The 17,824-nt window shown below is 46.2% G+C and overlaps 1 protein-coding gene across 1 annotated transcript in view; it reads left to right on the forward strand.

The window, feature by feature from the left end:
* The first annotated feature begins 1,147 nt into the window (after positions 1 to 1,147).
* Positions 1,148 to 17,824, forward strand: part of TBC1D30 (TBC1 domain family member 30) — a 43,913-nt gene continuing 27,236 nt past the window's right edge. The window contains exons 1-2 of the mRNA XM_026052760.1: positions 1,148 to 1,210; positions 2,622 to 2,786. The gene's annotated coding sequence lies outside the window, so the exon portion shown is untranslated. The remainder of the gene's footprint in view (positions 1,211 to 2,621; positions 2,787 to 17,824) is intronic.

The raw sequence follows: 17,824 nt of genomic DNA on the forward strand, positions 1-17,824 counted from the left end.
CGGGCACAGCAGCAGCAGGAGCAGCGGCAGCGCGGGCAGCGCCAGGCGCCGCGCCACGGCCGCCGCGGGGTACATGGCGCCGCCGCGGGCACCCGGAGCGAGCGCGGCACGGAGGCAGGAAGGGAAGGAGGGAGGGACGCGCGGCAGCGGCGGAGCGCAGCGCGGGGAAGCGGCGCCGCCCGCCCCGCCCCCGGCATATGACCCGCGACACCGGCGGTCACGTGGCCCGCGCGCGCCGGGCCCCGCCCCCTGCAGCGCGTCATCCGCCCCGCCCCTGCGCCGTCGCCCCGCCCCCCGTCGCGGCCCCGCCCCCCGCGAGCGCCGTTGCCATGGCGCGCGCGGCCGCCCCGCTCGGCTCCGTTCGGGCCCGATTCGGCCCCGCTCGGCTCCGGCCTGGGCAGCCCCGGCGCAGCGTGAGCCGCTCTGGCTTCGCTCTGGCTGCTACAGCGGCAGCGTCTGCTGCCTCGAGCGCGCGGTCCGCTGTGGGAGCAACGCGGCTCCCCCAGCGGTATAACTTTGTCTTGTACAATGTTTTGCTGTGAATTGAGTAATTGCACCTCACAAACACGCCATTAGAGTTCCTTCATGCTTCTTCCTACGTTCCTTCATGCGTTTCTTTTTTATTCACCTTCGCCTGCAGCACAACGCCCTAAACCGTCAGCGAGACAGGCCGAGATATAAAGGCGGGCACCTGCCGTTAACGGCTAGCGGCGTGAACACGCGCGTGACCGTTAACGGCCAGCGGCGCGGGCACGCGCGTGACCGTTAACGGCCAGCGGCGCGGGCGGGGCGTGGCCGCCCTCCTCCCCCGCCCCCCCCGCGCAGGTGCGGCGGCCGCGCCCTGCCCCGCCGCCGCGCGGCCTCTACCACGCGGAGACGCGCGGGGGGGGCCGGGCGCTGCCCCCTCCCCTCGCCGTGGAACGGGCCGGAGCCGGAACCCCGGCGGCGGGCGGGAAGATGGAGGCCGCTCCGGGCAGCGCCGACAGCCTGGCCGAGGAGGAGGACGATGAGGAGGAGGAAGAGGAGGAGGACGAGGAAGGCGGCAGCAGTGGCCGCCGCCGCCGCGCCAGCCGCACCTCGTCGCTCGTGAGCGGGCTGCTCACCGAGCTGTACCGCGCCGACAGCGCCGAGGCGGCCGCCGCCGCGCCGGGCAGCGCCCGCGGCCGCGTCCAGCAGCGGCCGAGTCACCTCCAGTACCTGCGGCTCAAAGGTAGCGCTCGCAGCGCGCCTGGGGCGGCGCGGGGGGCAGCCGGGCACGCGTGTAGGTGTTCGTGATGTTCCAAATCCCCTTTCGCTGAGCTAGAAGGGATGCGGCACCTAGCAGGTCATTAAGAGGTAGGTAGTGTTCAGGTCCTCTTATTTCCGCCAGATCTCAGCTTTGCAAATGGTGGGTTTAGTTCATCTGCTCATTAACCCAAGTGTGCCAGGAAAGGGGAAAAAAAGTTTGTAATAGGGGAGGAAAAAAAAAAGGCAAATATTGGCTAAACAAAATGAAGCTATTAAATAATTTTAATGGATAGCAAGGAGATGCAGCAGTGAATGTTCATAAAAGAGTATGACTTATAACCCCAGCCTGGCCTGATGAAGAGGATAGTGCAAAAGCCTTTGTCTCCTGGTGTTAACTCATTCTTGCTGTTAATGAGGGGGGAAAAAGCAGGAAATGAATAAACTTGCCTGTTTTTATTTCTGACCTATACAAATAGCTTTCTGCTTCCGTGTTTGGCCTCTGAAGGAAATGATGTGACAAGATGTAGCCCATGTTCTTTGTGTCCAGTGGGAACCTGCGGCTTGACAAGAGAYGTGCTTGTTCTGGACTACTTTGTTCTTGTAGATTCAAAACAAAGGTGTTTTGCTGCAAGGATAATCAGTTGCTGTTACAGGAGCAACTAACTGGAATGGATTGAAATGAATAAAACCCATCTTGCTCCTTTTGTGATGAGTATACAAGTCAATGGGAGTGCAGTCTGTTCCTTCTGCTCTTAAAATCAATGGATGTGGTTCTGAAATCCCCTTGCTAGATACCCATTATTGGTGGGCACGGAGCGAGAGGTGGTGCAGAAACTGATGTCAGGTGCAAAATGCAGGACTGTGCACACAGTGGCTGCTCTCCYTGCGGTCGTTGCTGTTTCTCCACCATCCTGTAAATGATAAACTTCGTTGCCCACTTCTTGGAAAGGGTTTCCCACTTAGAGCTCATCCTGGAATTGTGTTTCTAATCTACCAAACAGCTTAAATGTTTCCTGYGTCCCTAGCACTTGCTTGCTCCTCACGCAGGTTTTCACCAGGCTGCTTCCAGACAGCACTGACTGTAAGTTATATCTATAGTAGCACAGGTACTGGATACATGATGCCTTTATCTGCCGTAATGTTTCCAATTTATAGCAACGTAATTCTTAATATTAAGACACTGTGCTATAAGTCAAGTTTAAAACAAAATTAGAAGGCTTTGGCTAAAATCCTGAAAATAGTTTTACCTGGAAACTCTTGGACTACAAGAACTACAGATTTGTGGAAAGTTTACATAAACGTCTGCGGGGCAAGTCCCATTCTGCATCAGTTGCAATGAGCTGTTTACTTACGTTTTGGCCTGGACTGAAGTAACTTTCTGTGCTTATTGGCAGGTGTGGATGAACTGAAAACTATCAAACAAGAACTGAATTACAGAATTTCCGTTCAGTCAGCAAAGCTGCTTCGCCTCCTGAAGCAGAAAGACAGACTTGTGCAGAAAGTCCAGAAGAACTGTGACATTGTCACTGCCTGTTTGCAGGCWGTTTCCCAGAAACGACGTAAGTGCCCTTCTCAGTACATGTGCATTAGTGTAAGTAGTTTATTTCATTAATGTGGGCTGTATTTCAGTTAAGCTGTCACATTTGATTATAYGTGATCTCTAAATTATTTTTAAAGCCAAGAGGTCAGATTATGCTACTGTTTGCCTGTGGCTGGCTTTCCGGGATGTCTGTGGTATGTGCCTGGGAGWGGATGAAGTGCAGTTTGAGCTAACTACATGTGCTGATTGTGTTGGTGTGATGTGTGTTGGTGAGCCACTCTTACTGCAGATAGGCTGCCAACCTTTTCACCTTTATACACAGGCATTCTTGAATTTATTTATTTATTGGTTTGCATATTGTGTTTAACTTTTGTCTGACATTAAGGAAGGTGGCAGAAGTGGAAATTCTTCTAAGTGGAAGTTCTATAGACAGTGTATAGAGTTGTCTTTCCTGAGCATTACTGACAGTCCCGAACTCCTTTCTGCTGAGTTGACTCGAGGTGAGGCAGGGTGCTGACACAAGCCCCATTTCCTCAGACAGTGGTTTTGGTGGGGGGATTTCAAAAGGAACACGTGGGAAAGAAGAGAAATGTTGCTGTTCAACTGTCTAGTCTTTCATTCAAACACAGGGAGACCTTTTCATTTAACTTGGCAGTGTTGTCATCTAAAGATACACTGTAGTGCTTTTGTTAGTTTTGTTACAGAGAAACTGAATGTCGTGTTGTTTGTAAGAATTTGTAAAAAAAAAAAAATGCCTTTAGAAAGGATATATGAAAATAATCTAACATTCCCTGTCTTATTTTTTTTTCATTAACATGCAGCGTGACAGGTACAGAAATGTTCAGGTACAGTAAATAAAGCATGGCCTCGTCACAAAAATGCCTGTAGTAGCTTTGAGGTGCATGTAAAAATTTTATTAAAAAAAAAAAAGAAAAAAACTCACAAAACCCTTACTGTAGTGGCATATGCTAATGTAGTTTAGTTAAGGGTTTGTCTGTTACAGTGAAGCTGAATTGTCAAGTATTTACAAGTACTTTTTCATTCCACTTAAAACTGAGCATGAACGTTTTTGTCTGACATACTTAACGTTACTTAACGTTTAACGTTTTTAAGTTACTTACTACTAAATGTTTCTCTCTTTTTCCTACTAAACATCAGCTTGATAATTGGCTTCTTGGTGCTGTGACCTCTTAAGCATACCCTGTAGTATCATTTTAAATGACACTACTTGAATTTTGAGTCTGCTCAAGTGTTTAGATGATTTGGCTGTAAATTCTGAAGTCTGAACATGCTGACCACCTTTGTAAGGTAACATACATTTTGGTGGCAAGGGATGTGGCGTTTCATCCTAAATATGAACGAGTTGTGATTTTGCAGATATCAGATACTTTGTTTTATACTTAGGAGAATGAAAAGAAGCATTATGTTATAAATGCTAGTAATAACTGAGATGGCAGGGGGAATTTTAATGTAATACAGTTTATTGCTTAATATCCATGCATATGTGTGTAGGCTTTCTGAAGCTTTTGTGTAGGTTTGTATATTGAATTTGTTTTGGTTAAATATGCATACAAAAAAATATTATTATATTATATACTCCTAAGGGAGCCAAACTGCAGAGGTTGTTCAATTACAAGAAAAATATATTTTTTTTCTATTTTCTTTTCTTCTCTCTGTTCGGAGAGGTTTCCTGATTCAGTTCTGTGCAGAATGCAGAAAGTGGTAGGAGAGGCAGAAGTGAATGGCTAGGAAAAGGTGACTTCTGCCTTAAGAAATGCAGCTGCCAAATATGTAGCGAAGCCCTAAAATCTCATCAGAACTATCGTGCTGACAGTAGAAACATCCGTTGTCTCCACTTAAAACTACAAACAAACAAAAACCCTCTAACAGTTAATGTGATGGAACATTAAGAAATTCACTTTAAAACATAACTGAYGCGTAACTGAGCTTCGCTGCCTGCGAAAGCCCCGCAGACCCCACGGAAAGCTGCCCGGGGGCCCTCCAGCTTTCCAGCTCTGCTGGCCCTTGGTCTCCGCTCAGCCTGCGGAGGAGACCTGGCCCAGGACACAGCGTGGCGCCTGCAGGGCTCCAGCTGCTGAACAGGCAGGGTAGCTGGGGAGGAGAAGAGAGCCGGTGGCTGTGAGCTGGTGCTGGGCTCTGTCAGCACCTGCCGGCTTCTTCCTGGCGTCGCCAGTCCCTGTCACCAATAGCTGACATTACAATTGCTTGCAAGCCAACCACCGGGCAAAATAAAACTCGCTGCAGAGGGATGTCCGTTTTGATCAGAAGGGTGAGTGGCTGCTGCTCTGTTGGATGCTGGATCAATTCCTCTGCTAGATACATGAGTATCTAAGAGCAGTGCAGTGCACGCGCTTGGATTTCAAAGGTAAATGACTGACCAGCTTCATGTAAAAAAGTGCTTATTATACTACATGTTTTAAACTTGTGTGAAGTAAATCAGGAGGAGAGAAACCACACTAATGGCCTGGTGCCAGATGTAGGTTCAAGGYACATGCATCTTTCTCTTGTAATTTTGATTTATTTGGGAGAGCAAGAATTTAGTTTTCTTGGAGCACTATTTCAAGCATTTGAAACTATTTCAAATCCATCCTAGCAAGCAGAGAGCTTAACATTGATTATGCTGGTATCACACACAGGATTCAGTAGAAAATAAGCAAAGGTGTATGTATCAAAAATGATTTTGTCCATTGCTTTAGCCACTATTGTCCAAATAATATGCAGCAATCATYTCATTCTTTTTGCCCTGTTTTTGTATAGGGACAGCTTGCTTGTATTACTAAGTTTGAGTAATGAAATTGTGAACCAGAATTTCTTTGAATTGCAAATTTGCTCCCATGTCCTTTTCATTAAAAGTGTATTATCTATAGGTAAATCATTCAACAACACAGTTATGGCTCAGTCAGCCTGTGGCGAGCAGAAATACTTAAATCTGGGCCATTATAAAATAGGTTGAAATTATATCAAGAACATTCAGTAATAGTCTCTCGTATTTTTAATGAAAAAAACATATTTTAGCACAGAAATTAATTTCTTGTGACAATAAACATTTTTCTGTTTGTGYGTGTGCTTTTTTCCTCTTTTTTTCCTTCCTTGCCTGACTTAGTGCAGAGCCAGCAGAGGGAGACAGAATATTCTCTTTCCTGYGGAGTTTGAGGTTGTCTCCCCAGCTTTCAGAGGTTGCTGGCTTTCATATCCTTCCTTTAATATGAAATTAAAGTGCTTTACGAATGTGATTAGACAATAGCTAGATGAAATGATTAAAAGTCATGTATAAACTGGTAAATAAATATTCACRCAAAGTGTTTGGCTCCATGTATGGATCAGGTGAACAAAGGCTGACGAGTGGCCTGTTTGTGCTTAAGATCAGTAACTGCCCCTGACTGTGGAGGCGGTGGCTTATTCAGAAGCTCCTGCCTGCGGGGCTGGGTAAGTTGGTGTCTAGCTGTGGACAGTCCAGCACTTGTCCCTGTGGCTGGTGAGCACTGAGCGCGTCCCTCGCATGTCTCATCTTTCTGYGTCCCTGGGCAGAAAGGCAGCAGGGGCACCGCGTTGCTGCGCCTGGTGCTGCATTGGTGCGCGTGGAGCCTGAGCACATCGTGCTTGGTCTTATGTTTTCCCTTGTTCCCTTTTCCAGGTCTCGTAGGCTGCATGCGCTGGTTAGCTGCTCGCCAGCTTTCTCGTTCCCTCTGGCTCCCTCGGTAGTTACAGGGCCTTGGCAGACACTCATGCGAACTTCCACAGAATCACAGAAGGTTGGATGGCTGAGGTTGGAAGGGACCTCTAGAGATCATCYAGTCCAACCCCCTGCTCCAGCAGGGACACCCAGAGCACGGGGCACRGGGCGACATCCAGGCGGGTTGGGAAGATTTCTAGAAGAAGACTCCAGAGAATGAGACTCCATTTTAGCTCATAGGATATAAGTTTCTTAAATATATAGGAAGCTGTAAATATTGCAGTGAAAGGCTGTGTGCAGCTTTACAAAACAGCTTTAATGCAGCAGTGTCCATAATCCAACTTTTAAGATGTCCTACAGCTATTGAGTTGACTGTGGTTGTGATTCAGATGTGTGTCTTACCCAGGGGCAGACACTTGTGTACATGCCTAGTAATGCATCTGTGTGAAGTTATGCACATTATTTCCTCTCACATCCCAGTTTCTSTTGCAGACGTATGCACATGTCTTACCACAGAACCTCTCTCCTACAGTGTGGTTTATTTTTTTTTCAATTCTTATTAAAAAAGAAAACAAGAATAAAAAAAGCTACCTGACTCTTCATGTGATAAATTAGCAGCTACATTTTAAACTTGTTTTAATGTTCATTACTCGGAAGTCTGATTTATGTATTAAAGGAGCTTCTGTATTAAGAATACAAAACACACTAGGGTCTGTGCATTTCTCATTGTTGTGCGTGTGGTTAAAAGAGGAACCGTTGTGCACTTGTGGTGTTCATCTTCAGCTCTTCTCTAGTTTTCCATGTGGAAGTGAAACGGATCATTCATTTGGAAAAATGTGGCTCATTTTCCAGATGTTAGAGTTGTAGTAATACGTTTTAAGTTGCACTCAGTAGCATTGATATTTGAAGCCGGATTGATCTGCTTCAATGCCTTTCTATAGCACAAGCTGTTTAATTGATCTATCAAAAATATGTTCCTCCTGGTGCAGGGAAAATAGGTGCTTTGCTTCTTACGGAGGCTGATTTCTTATGAGCCGTGCTCAAACGAGTCAGGGGGATGTGTGCTTCACATATGTGATTCTCTCTATGTACTAATTTGTGTGCCAGGTCTTTACCCTTCATGGGTGGTAAGAATTTTGTAATTTAAATAGATACTGTAGCTTTTTGAAATGAATGTCAAAATAAATGCTTGTCATTGGTGTTATTTATTTTTTAATTAATGGTTCTTAGTATTTTGTTCTTGCACGCCTCTCTATGGCGAAGGGGAAATGGGAAGAAATCGAATCACGAGCTTGGAAATGTGATCATCATCTGTTGTCTCTTGGCGAGCTGTTAGCAAAGGCAGCGAGGCCCAAAGCGGGCTCTTCTCCTCCGCCAGGGCAGTTTTCCTTAGGGCCAGTTGCCTCCTTGCAGCTGGGAGGACGTAGCTCAAAGGCCTCTTGCCGTTGGGTTCTGCTGCGTGCTGGTGTCAGCAAGCTGTAGCTACRCGGCACAGTGAAGGCTCTCCGTGGTGCCAGAGAATCAAGCTGTGGAGGTGGCCAGAGCACCCCTATCCAAGGGGGTTGTGATCCGCTCCGTGCTTGTGCCGGTTTGCATGGAGCGGCATAACGGGGCAGCTGGGAAATGGGGAGCACCTGACCCGTGTTTAGCAGAGATGGAGTGAGGCCCGAAGCCTGGGCTTGGACGTGGCCGTGCTCCGGGCCGTGAGCCGCGTGGGCAGCGGGCTGCGCTCCCTCTGCATCGAACGGTGACGTTACAGCCCCTGGGTTTAGGCTGTGCACGGGGAAGGAATGGCTCTACGTAAAGGTAGCTCTTTAATCGACTAGCTCAGTGTTAGCCAGCACTGGTAATAAACTGTGTGGTGCTTTAAAATACCRTCAGAGAACCTTTAGAAAGAGGCAGCTACACCTGTGTATGTACTCTTACACAATTAAATGCTATATGATTATATTTCATTGAGCTTCGGCCGGCCAAGATTCCAGCAGCTCTGGAAGCGTGTCCCATTGCATGGAATYGGGAAGGGTTGCTTGCATATCCCTTTAGCCCTCGTCTGGAGGAGGAGGCCTGCGACCAGCGTCGCTCATCTCGGTGCACCAGCAATAAGGAGGTGTGTGCTAGGTCTCGTCTTTGCTGATGCAATTGGGTCAGGTGTTCTGGATTTGGGTTAGTGAGTGTGGAGAGAGGGGAGAGAAGCGTGAGGGTTGTCAAGCACAGTGCCAAAGAGGGGAACGCAGAGCAACAAGGCGCTGATGCCTCGCGAGGACAGCAAGTTTTGCTCTTCAGCGAGGGTTTCATGCGGCTATGGAGGTCACCCACAAGGAAAGAGTGAACGCTGTGCTGAAGGCCTCGGCTGGCTAGTTAAAAGGGTCGTCTACTCTTGCTGGTATTCTCCACTGTAGAAACCAAGCMGTGATATAAACTTAAATTTGGCAAACTGTGGTCATTTTCATTACAAATTGAGCAAATTGTGAGACTGAACCATGACAATCTTGGAATCCTTCAGAGGTCTCTTGGAGTCTAATAGCAGTTTCTTGATTCCCAAGGTGAGGTAAAARTTCTTTGTTGTGCTTGAAAGTAAAGGATGTGGGTATTTTTTCCTGAAAAAACATGAGGGGTCAGATTTGCTGTCTGATTTGACAGTGTCTATTTAAAAAGCTTTTGTGGTCTGTGCACTTGCAGAGAATTCAATGCAAAAGGTGTCAAAAACTAGTGCTTAAGGCAATATGAAACCCACAGTCCTCACCCTGAGGGAAATGTTGCTTTAAGAGTACAACAGCAACAATCTTTCGTTTCCAAGGTAAAGTAAAACATGCACTCACAAAAATCCATTGCTCATGAACCAAAATTTTGAAAATTTACATCTTGAGCTAGACTATTTTGTTCCTTTTTGACACTTCTAACCCCTTTTCATGTTAAAAAATGAGCTGTTTTGAAATATGAAGTTAAAATCTTATCCTGAAAAGAGTGAAAATTGAATATGTTTTTAGCTTTTATGAAAACATATTTCTCAAAACTTATCTTCTGCAGTGGGCGCCGTGCTCTTTAGAAGCTGGTGTTTTATGAGAGCCCTTTCCATTAAGATGTTTCCTGCTAACTTTTCCAGTGATCTTCCTGGGAATACAGAGGCAGCCGCCTGTGCAAGTCACTCCCTGGCTGCTCTGCACTAGGGACTGCTTGGCTGGTCTAGGCGGTTGCGGAGTCAAAGTCATTCTTAAGCTACAGGTTTTCCTTTTGCCCCTTCAGGGGGTTATGATGAAATCCCCCAAGGTGAATTCCCCCTTCACCGCCTAAGGTGCTGGAAGCGTCACCTGTGGCTTAGATAAAGTCTTCAGTTTTCCCACTCAAAGTAGTTCTGTGATAGAAAAGAAGCTTTTCTTAAACAAGTATTTCATTCTGGACTCCCTAGTACAAGAGCGACATGGAGCTACTGTAGAGCTACAGAGATGATGAGGGGACTGCAACATCTGCCCTGTGAGGAGAGGGTGAGAGAGCTGGGCCTGTCCRGGAAGAGAAGGACTGAGCRGCCCTAACCTTAAGGGAGAGTGCCAAGGGGCTGGGGCCAGGCCCTTTTCCGTGGTGGAACAAGAGGCAGCAGCCACAGACTGAAGCCCAGGAAGTTCTGCCGGACCGTGAGGAAAAGCCGCTTGCCTGCGACGGTGGCAGAGCCTGGAGCAGGGTGTCCAGCAGGCTGTGGGGCTCCCTCCCTGGAGATCTCGGAAGCCGCCTGGCCAGTGTGCCGTAGGGCACCCTGCCTGAGCAGGGTGTTGGGCTGGATGCTTTCCAGAGGTCCCTTCTACATTAATCATTCTGTGATTGCTGCTATGGACCTGAACACTGAATTCAGTAAGATCCTTCTGCAAGCAATAATCTTGCTGCTGAAGCTAGGACTAGTTAATGTTAGAAAATGCATTCTTTTTTCAGTATATGAATGTATAGATTGCAGAAGCGCTACCTRATTCCTGTCCTACGTCATCTGGTGTAGGTTGTTGTAAGCAGTCTTTGCCAGCTGTGGCAACAGTATAATGGTTGTTGGGGCTGTATCTGGCACTGTGTATATTTTAGATATGAATAAGACTTGGCTGCTGMCTGTTTACCCTCTTTTCCATGATCTTCAGTGTAACCAGATTATTAGTGCTGTTACAGAACTGACTTCCCGGATTATTTTCTTGATGCATTTAGAATTTTGAGTCCACAGAATTATGCTTTGAACAACAGCTGTTCCATGAGAAGTTGATGCACTGGCTGTAGTGCTTGTTATGTAAAATACTTGCTGAGCACAGAAATGTGATTTAAAGTGATGGCAGATTATTGCCTTTTTTCTTTTTTATTATTAGTTATCTAGGGATGCTTATACACAAATTCACCTGAGGAAAGTGATCCTCAACTCAGTGAGCTATCATTTCTCTAGTACTTGCAGTAATTTCAGAATATGATTTTTGATCAGCTCAAATTTAGGAGGCTTCTAGTGGCATGAAGGGAAGATTCTGTTGCCTGCTGACAGTAAGAAAGTAAAGTAACCTGGTCTTTATTTACACGTCATCTTAAGCTAGCTGCAGCCTCAGAAATAACCTAGTCAGTCGGCAATATTTCCTCTGTTCGCTCGAAGCCGTTGAAGTGGACACCAGATCAGCAGTAGAGCTCGGTTGCTTTAGTTGTGTTGTTCTCTGCGTTATTTGGGTTAAATGAGCTGTGATGCTGCTGTCCATGTTGGTTCAGGATTCGTGTGAAATGGAGCTTATGACCCTGCTGTGGCCTGGTGAGGTCTGCCCCGTGCCTGCAGCTGGGGTGCTCCTCCTAAATGGGAATCTGATAGGAAGGCGGCTGTGCACGAAAGGAGGTGTGCGAGGAAGGCTCCTGAGAAGTATTTCCAGTCTCCACATTTCATAAACCCTTTAGGCACTTCTGAATCAATGACAGATCCTGCTGTCATTCCTGCAGGTAGTGAAAACCCGTGGCATCCGTGGCAGATATTGAGCAGTCGAGATGTAAGGGGTGGTGTGTGTGAATTAAGCTCCCGGGATGGATGTGTGAGCTCTGGCTGTAACAAGATGATGTTACCATCGTTTAGTCTTTCTGTGACATCCTTTTATATGTGGAAGTAGACTGAGACTAGACTGTTGTACAATTAGATAAACAAAAATATATTGTTTTCTACTTGTCTACCTTAGCACTGCTTCCTTTGTTAATACTCCTATGGATTATATTTCAACACCAATATACATTTTTTTGTGTGAAGTGAATTAACAGCTTTTTAACCACTCCGAACCTGCAAAAGGGTTAATGGGTCTTCATTGAAACCGCCCAACAAACTACATGGCTTTTAAATGAAGAAACTAAAACAAAAGAGTGACGTAAGCCTGTTATTTATCTCTGTCTTAGTAAAAATTAGAGATTTTGCCAGCAGTGAAGCAGTTTATGGACTTAGCTCCTTACAGCTGTAATTACCTTCCTAAAGTCACAACAACCTGGTACCGATCCCTGTGGTGTTTTGCCTGCCRTGTGTACAACACATATTGCCAGAATACAGAGCATGAACTGCTCTGTTTGGTCCTAAGGTTGCATTAGACATCATAGATACCTAACAGTTTTATGGGTTTTTTTTCAATATATTACTGTTACTTTTTTTCACCTGGCCTAATAGTGCTGGCTGCAATAGTTWTTGGGCCATTTAGGACCTTGGAAGAAAAGTAATTATCCACTGGGATAGTTTTTGTCTTCACCATCACCAAAATTCCCACTTAAGTGCTCTTGTACCCATTAAAATTGATGTTTAATGGTGCAGGCTTCAGGGAACGCCCCTTGCCTCCCCAACTGCTGTGTTTGGCAGAGAGTCTCCAACAGTTTGCCCTCCATTCCCCTAAGAACTCCTCGGAGTTAAGCTCCTGGATGCTCTGTGTCCTGGGAACGTGTGTGCTGGAAAAGGGCCTGGGCTACGTGTGAGCAGGGGCAGCAAGAGGTTTTGCAGCAGGTCTTTGGAAAGCCTGGGCTTTCCAAAGCCGATCCTGGGCTTTGACCGATGTCTTTAGGATCACTGCAAAGGCAGTAATAAAAAATATTTTAAAACTTTAATGTGTAAGCGTGGTCCATTATAGTGAGGAGCAGCAAGGCGAAGGTGTTCTGTGGTTTGTCATCGTTTCTCTGACTTTGGCAATTACTTTTTAATCGATGATYGTTGGAAAAGGTTCTGCCCGTGGATAAAACTCACCTTGCAGGCGCTCTGGTTTTCCTTGCTGTTTCTCAAACAGCAGTGCAGACCGGTCAGCTAGCAAACCACCCTGGGAAATTCAATTTCCTTCCAGCTACTAAGCAAATAATCAAAATCTAATAAGAGCTCTAAGAGCGGGGGACTGAAATACACTGTAGTGACCTCCATCCTTCTGCAAATATTGTCTTGAACATAACCACAAATCATACTTGCTGAAGGAGTAGCTCTCAGTATTCTTTTTTTCATATGTTGCAATAGTTTTTCTATAAGCCTAATGATTTGTATTTTTTTAATGACCACGTGGTGTTTAAGCAGCATACTGGGATGTGAATAGCTGGCTAAGACATGCCTTTACTTTCCATTATTTAGCGAGATAAGGGATTGTTTCTTAATTTTTATACTCATGTTTTTTAGCAATATGGGGTTTTTGATTTTTTTTATATTTTATTTTATATTTTTWTATATATAAATTTATATTTTTATATATAAGAATTTTTCTTCCTAATATGCTCATTACTAAAATAATATTATYTCTATGGAAAATCAAAATTTATCTCACAGAATTTCACAAGAAGAGGCTTTTATTATCTGAGACTCCAATTCATTTCAGTTTACTTAAAATGTGCTCTGTATGTTTTTACTGGGCATCTCAGTACTGCTGTGACTGTTGCTCCAGTTCTTAACCACTGCTGCAGTAAATGGTAGCATAAAGTCTAAAGTTTATTGTCCCTGTGTATGCAGTCCCTGTATAACATAGGGTTCATGGGCAACAGTTTTAATAGATGCTCAGGCTAATTTGGCTGAGCGAGTCCTCCACCAGCGGGGTGAGGAGGAATCGACTTACTCCTGGGATCAAATGAGATCAAATTGAAACTCTTTCCGTTTCCACATGGCTGTTTGGAGTTATGTCTCTGTTCTGGGCTCTCAGGGCAGCCACAGAACTTTTAGTTAGAGTAAAGGTTTCCAAAAGCACCTCTATTTCATAATGTGAAGGTAGATTAATTTTCCCTGAGATGCCTGAACTGCTTTTGACGATTTGTGGCACACGATGCTTAAAGAGCGAGAGTTGGTTTCTGCTTCGCAGAAGTTCCCTCAGTTCTCTCGTCTTGAGCTGAGAGGAGCCGTTTCCCAGTGGCAGGACTGGAATGGGACAGGCCCCCTTTTCTACCCAGCCCCGTGGACCAGTTACTGCTCCGTTGTTGGAAAGGTTAGGCAGACTCCGCAGAGCGCATCTCAGCTGGCAGGGATTTCCCAAAGGGGGGTAGCTCTGCATAAGGTGCAGCTTGCGGGTGCCCTTCCTGGGCACCCTGGGCCTGTCGCTCCCCAAAGGAGGGTGCCGGCACGCGCCTGGGCTCAGCGATGCTGGGCTCGGGGAGGGCTGGGCCTGCGCGCGGAGCTCCCTTCTCTCGGCCTTGCCACGTTCCCTCATGCTGACCTGCTGGGCACACGTGTAGAAATGGAGGCAGAAGTGGATAGTATGTTGAGGAGGAAGGAAGGGAGAGAGAGCAAGGTTAAAGCTCACAATAAATAATCTCAGGTCTGTAGTCTTCTCTTGGCCACATCTCGGTTATGATAAGCTGAAGGATCATGCAGYGTCTCTACAGCTGTGAGCTCTTCACCACAGGAGTAATAGTCTTGTGGATTGGTTTCCTGTTGAAAGACATACACTACACTAAGCAGTCCTGTTTTAAATTACATTTCCTAGGTAAGTTCTCCACCAGTATAGCCAACACAGAGGCAATATTCTCAGATATTTTAGCTAAAAACAAAGCCCTACTGCTGTAAAGTTCTCTCTAGTGAGAGTATTCCCCAGATCCTGTGTAGTTTGCCTTAATTTCTCTGAGAACAAGTGGGCTYGCAGTTTGAGCACTTCCTTGAGGAGAAGATGCTGTTTAAAACCCAGCAAGGCAGTAAGTGCACTTTAAGGGGGGAATAAGTAGGCAGGGTCTGGGCAGCTCAGAGGAAGAGAAAGCATCTGGTTCTTCGTATCTGGATTTGTTTCTGGGTTCTGCTGTATGCTCCTTCAGAAGAATAATTTAAAATGTGATTCCCTAACACTAAACATGCTCTGTGTTCCGTCCTGACAAGTGAGTGGGTTCTGGTTGCTCTGTGGCTTTTGTGCGCAAGGATTGGCTCTTGCTCGTTTGTCTTTGGGATCTRCTACAGGACGCAGCAAGTTCCTGACGTCTCTTGTAACCTTTACCTACCACAGCCGTACAAGTAATAACCAGTGCAAAGAAAAGCATCAAATACCAAGGTGCGTGTCAACAYACTGCACAGGTGTTTGCGAGCCCAGCTTCTTACATGTACATAAGWTGAACCCCTAAGCACAGACACAATAACAAAACTTGCTATTTTTCTTGTCCCTGGAACAGTTCCTTGTCCAGTAAAGAGAACCCTGGTTGGYTGGCAGCAGAGCCCAGCTTGGTGCTCTGTCAGTCCAAAATCACATTTGTTTTTCGGTGTCACAGAGATGTGTAATAGAGAAGTGTCCTTTCTTTTGACAGCAAGAGCCAATTCTGCTGCAGTTCCTTCCATCACACCATCTTCCTCGTCCTTCTCCTTCTCCAGGATGGTCCTTCTGCAGATCCCTTCCAGCTGCATGGCTTTCACAATGCAGACAAAACAGAAATGGGCTGAGGAGTAGGGAGATTGAAGATAAATGGAGCRAGTTTCTCCATGTCAAAATCTGGCCAAGAGCTGGCACTGGTTGTAGGACTGCTCAGCATAGGACTGATACTGATTGAGCAGGTTATTCTTGAAATGTRGTATTTCTCATGAAGTGCACTGAGGCCGCCTTGAAGAGGCACATTTAGCAGGTGACCAGGCTGCAAACAGACGCTCAGTGGAGAGGAAGAGTTTTGTTAGAAAGTGGCTGTGTTGTGTGGGAGGGATAAATGAATGTCACGGAAAAGAAGCAAAGTCTCAGAATCACAAAATTACAGAATGGTTGAGGTTGGAAGGGACCTCTAGAGATCACCCAGTCCAACCCCCTGCTCCAGCAGGGACACCCAGAGCACGGGGCACAGRGCGGCATCCAGGCGGGTTGGGAAGATCTCCAGAGAAGGARACTCCACAGCCTCCCTGGGCAGCCTGTGCCAGGGCTCKGKCACCCTCAGTTTGGTAATTACTAAATATCTGCAGTAGCTGAAACTCTTTAATTCAAAATCCAGTCTCGYTGAACACCGTCTGTCTTGCCAGCAACTGTAGGTGAGAGCTTGTGGACCTCTGTATGCATCAAGCTGGGTTCATGGTGATGGTGACATTTTGGGGTCCAAGCCTGGAAGCTCCTGCCTTTTCACCAACTTGAAGCTGTGGGGGTTCGTCTGCAAGTCCTGTAGTTACACACACATGGAAATTTCCCACTGACTGAAGACTCTTTACGATATACAGAGCTGAATACAGCGAATTTCTACAATTACTTGCTTAGATGTCTGCAAGTCCTTGGAGAGGTAGACAGCAAGTCTTGCCAGTGGCAAATTAGCAGCTTAGCCTGATCAGTAGTTAAAAAGAGTCATCCCTCTTTCTAGAAGCTCTGCTCTTTATCCTGAGGTAGGGGTGTGTGTGCTGGGTGATAGGCCCATCTACGTCTCTAAACCRTTTCTGCTAAGGATCCACTGAGGTGTCAGTCCCTTTCCTCCGGYTTGGCTCCATTTTGTCCTCTGCTGGAGCCTGCAGTTCCTTGCTGCACTTTTCTTAAGAGCAGTGATGCCTTTTAGCTGGCTGACATGTTTGTAGGCGAGTGTCCTTAATGACTTGCTGGGCATTAAAGAGCCACGTACCGAGTCACAGAAATATGGTCCTGTTTCCTATTTCTATTCCTATTCTGTTTCTATTCCTATTTCTGTTCCTAYTTCCTATGTTGTATTTCTATTCCTATTTCTTTCATAAAGTGACAAGATGATAAGGGGGAGAAATAGTAGTAATGAGGACACCAAATTCTCACTTTAGCTGTACCAAAACAGCTGTTTATCCTAACCAGTTAAATATAAACATCTTGTGTAGAGCTGATTTTCAGTTGTTTAAAGACTGAAGGCAAAGAGCTTTTGCTCAGTTTTGTGGGCCTGATTCACTGGATGGTGCTACAAGACCTTCTGCTTGTGCTGGATCCCCAAACTGGCTGTAGAGGCTGAGACTTTGGCCAAGGCCTGTGGTCAGTCAGTCCTGAAATGAAGACCGAACAACGTGGTACCACTCATATATGCTGCTCAAAGAAGAGAAAGAAATATTAGGTTAAATGGTTATTTCTGTGTTTAAATATTTGTTGCAGCCCCATCGGTATTAGCTGTGCACCGAGGGAGATGGATGCCTTTCAGAGTTGATTCTTTAACTGCTACATCATCCTCTTCAGCTGGCACTGAAATAAAGTTGCTCTGCATCACGTGCGTCACTGAAGAAGTGGCACCTTTGCTAAAAACAGAGCCACCGACACAGACTTAATTATCTGCTGAGGTGCCAGCTACAGCTCTCACAAAGGGCCTGTTCCCCAGAGCTGAACCAGATATGTAAAGGAACATGATCAAAATCACGCTTCCCTGAAAAAAAAAAATAGCAGTAACTTCTAAAGATAGCTATAGCTTCTCAAAAAATGTTAAAACCTTCTGTATTTTGTTTTGTGCTTCTTTGGCATGATTGGCGTCACTGCTTATCCATAGCCATATCTCATATCTTTATATCCTGTCATTACAGTGTRGTGGTAATAACGATATTTCTTAAGGAGAGAAGAAATGCTGTTCCAGTGCTGCAGATGGTGGCAGGTTCCTCCTGCTACCTCCATGTGTGAATCCCATTGCTGTGACGGGGAGAATCTCCTCTTCCACCGAAGCCTGGCGTGATCTCAAAGCTTCATGTCTTGTCAGGCCACTAACTTGGAGGTGCAATTCTGCATCGAACACCCTTACGTTGCTGCTAGGTCCAAGAGTGGTGCTTGAGGATGCACCTGAGCAAATGCTGTTGGGCAGATTTATTTTTATTCTTATTATTTAGGTGTTTAGTTCTCGGCACCTTGTCACTAGCAATAAGAGGGGCTCCAGTCGGGTTGTCAGGGTGTGAGGGAGGTGAGGAGGTGCAAAACCTTGGAGCTGGGGAAGGGGGTGCGGGCAGAGGGGCTGCAGTGGCCGCGCTGCAGCCCTGCGCCTGCTGCCCTCCTGTGCCTGCT

This window comes from Nothoprocta perdicaria, unplaced genomic scaffold (assembly GCF_003342845.1).
Source record: "Nothoprocta perdicaria isolate Ctin4 unplaced genomic scaffold, notPer1 scaffold_91, whole genome shotgun sequence".
In the NCBI taxonomy this organism is placed as follows: domain Eukaryota; kingdom Metazoa; phylum Chordata; class Aves; order Tinamiformes; family Tinamidae; genus Nothoprocta; species Nothoprocta perdicaria.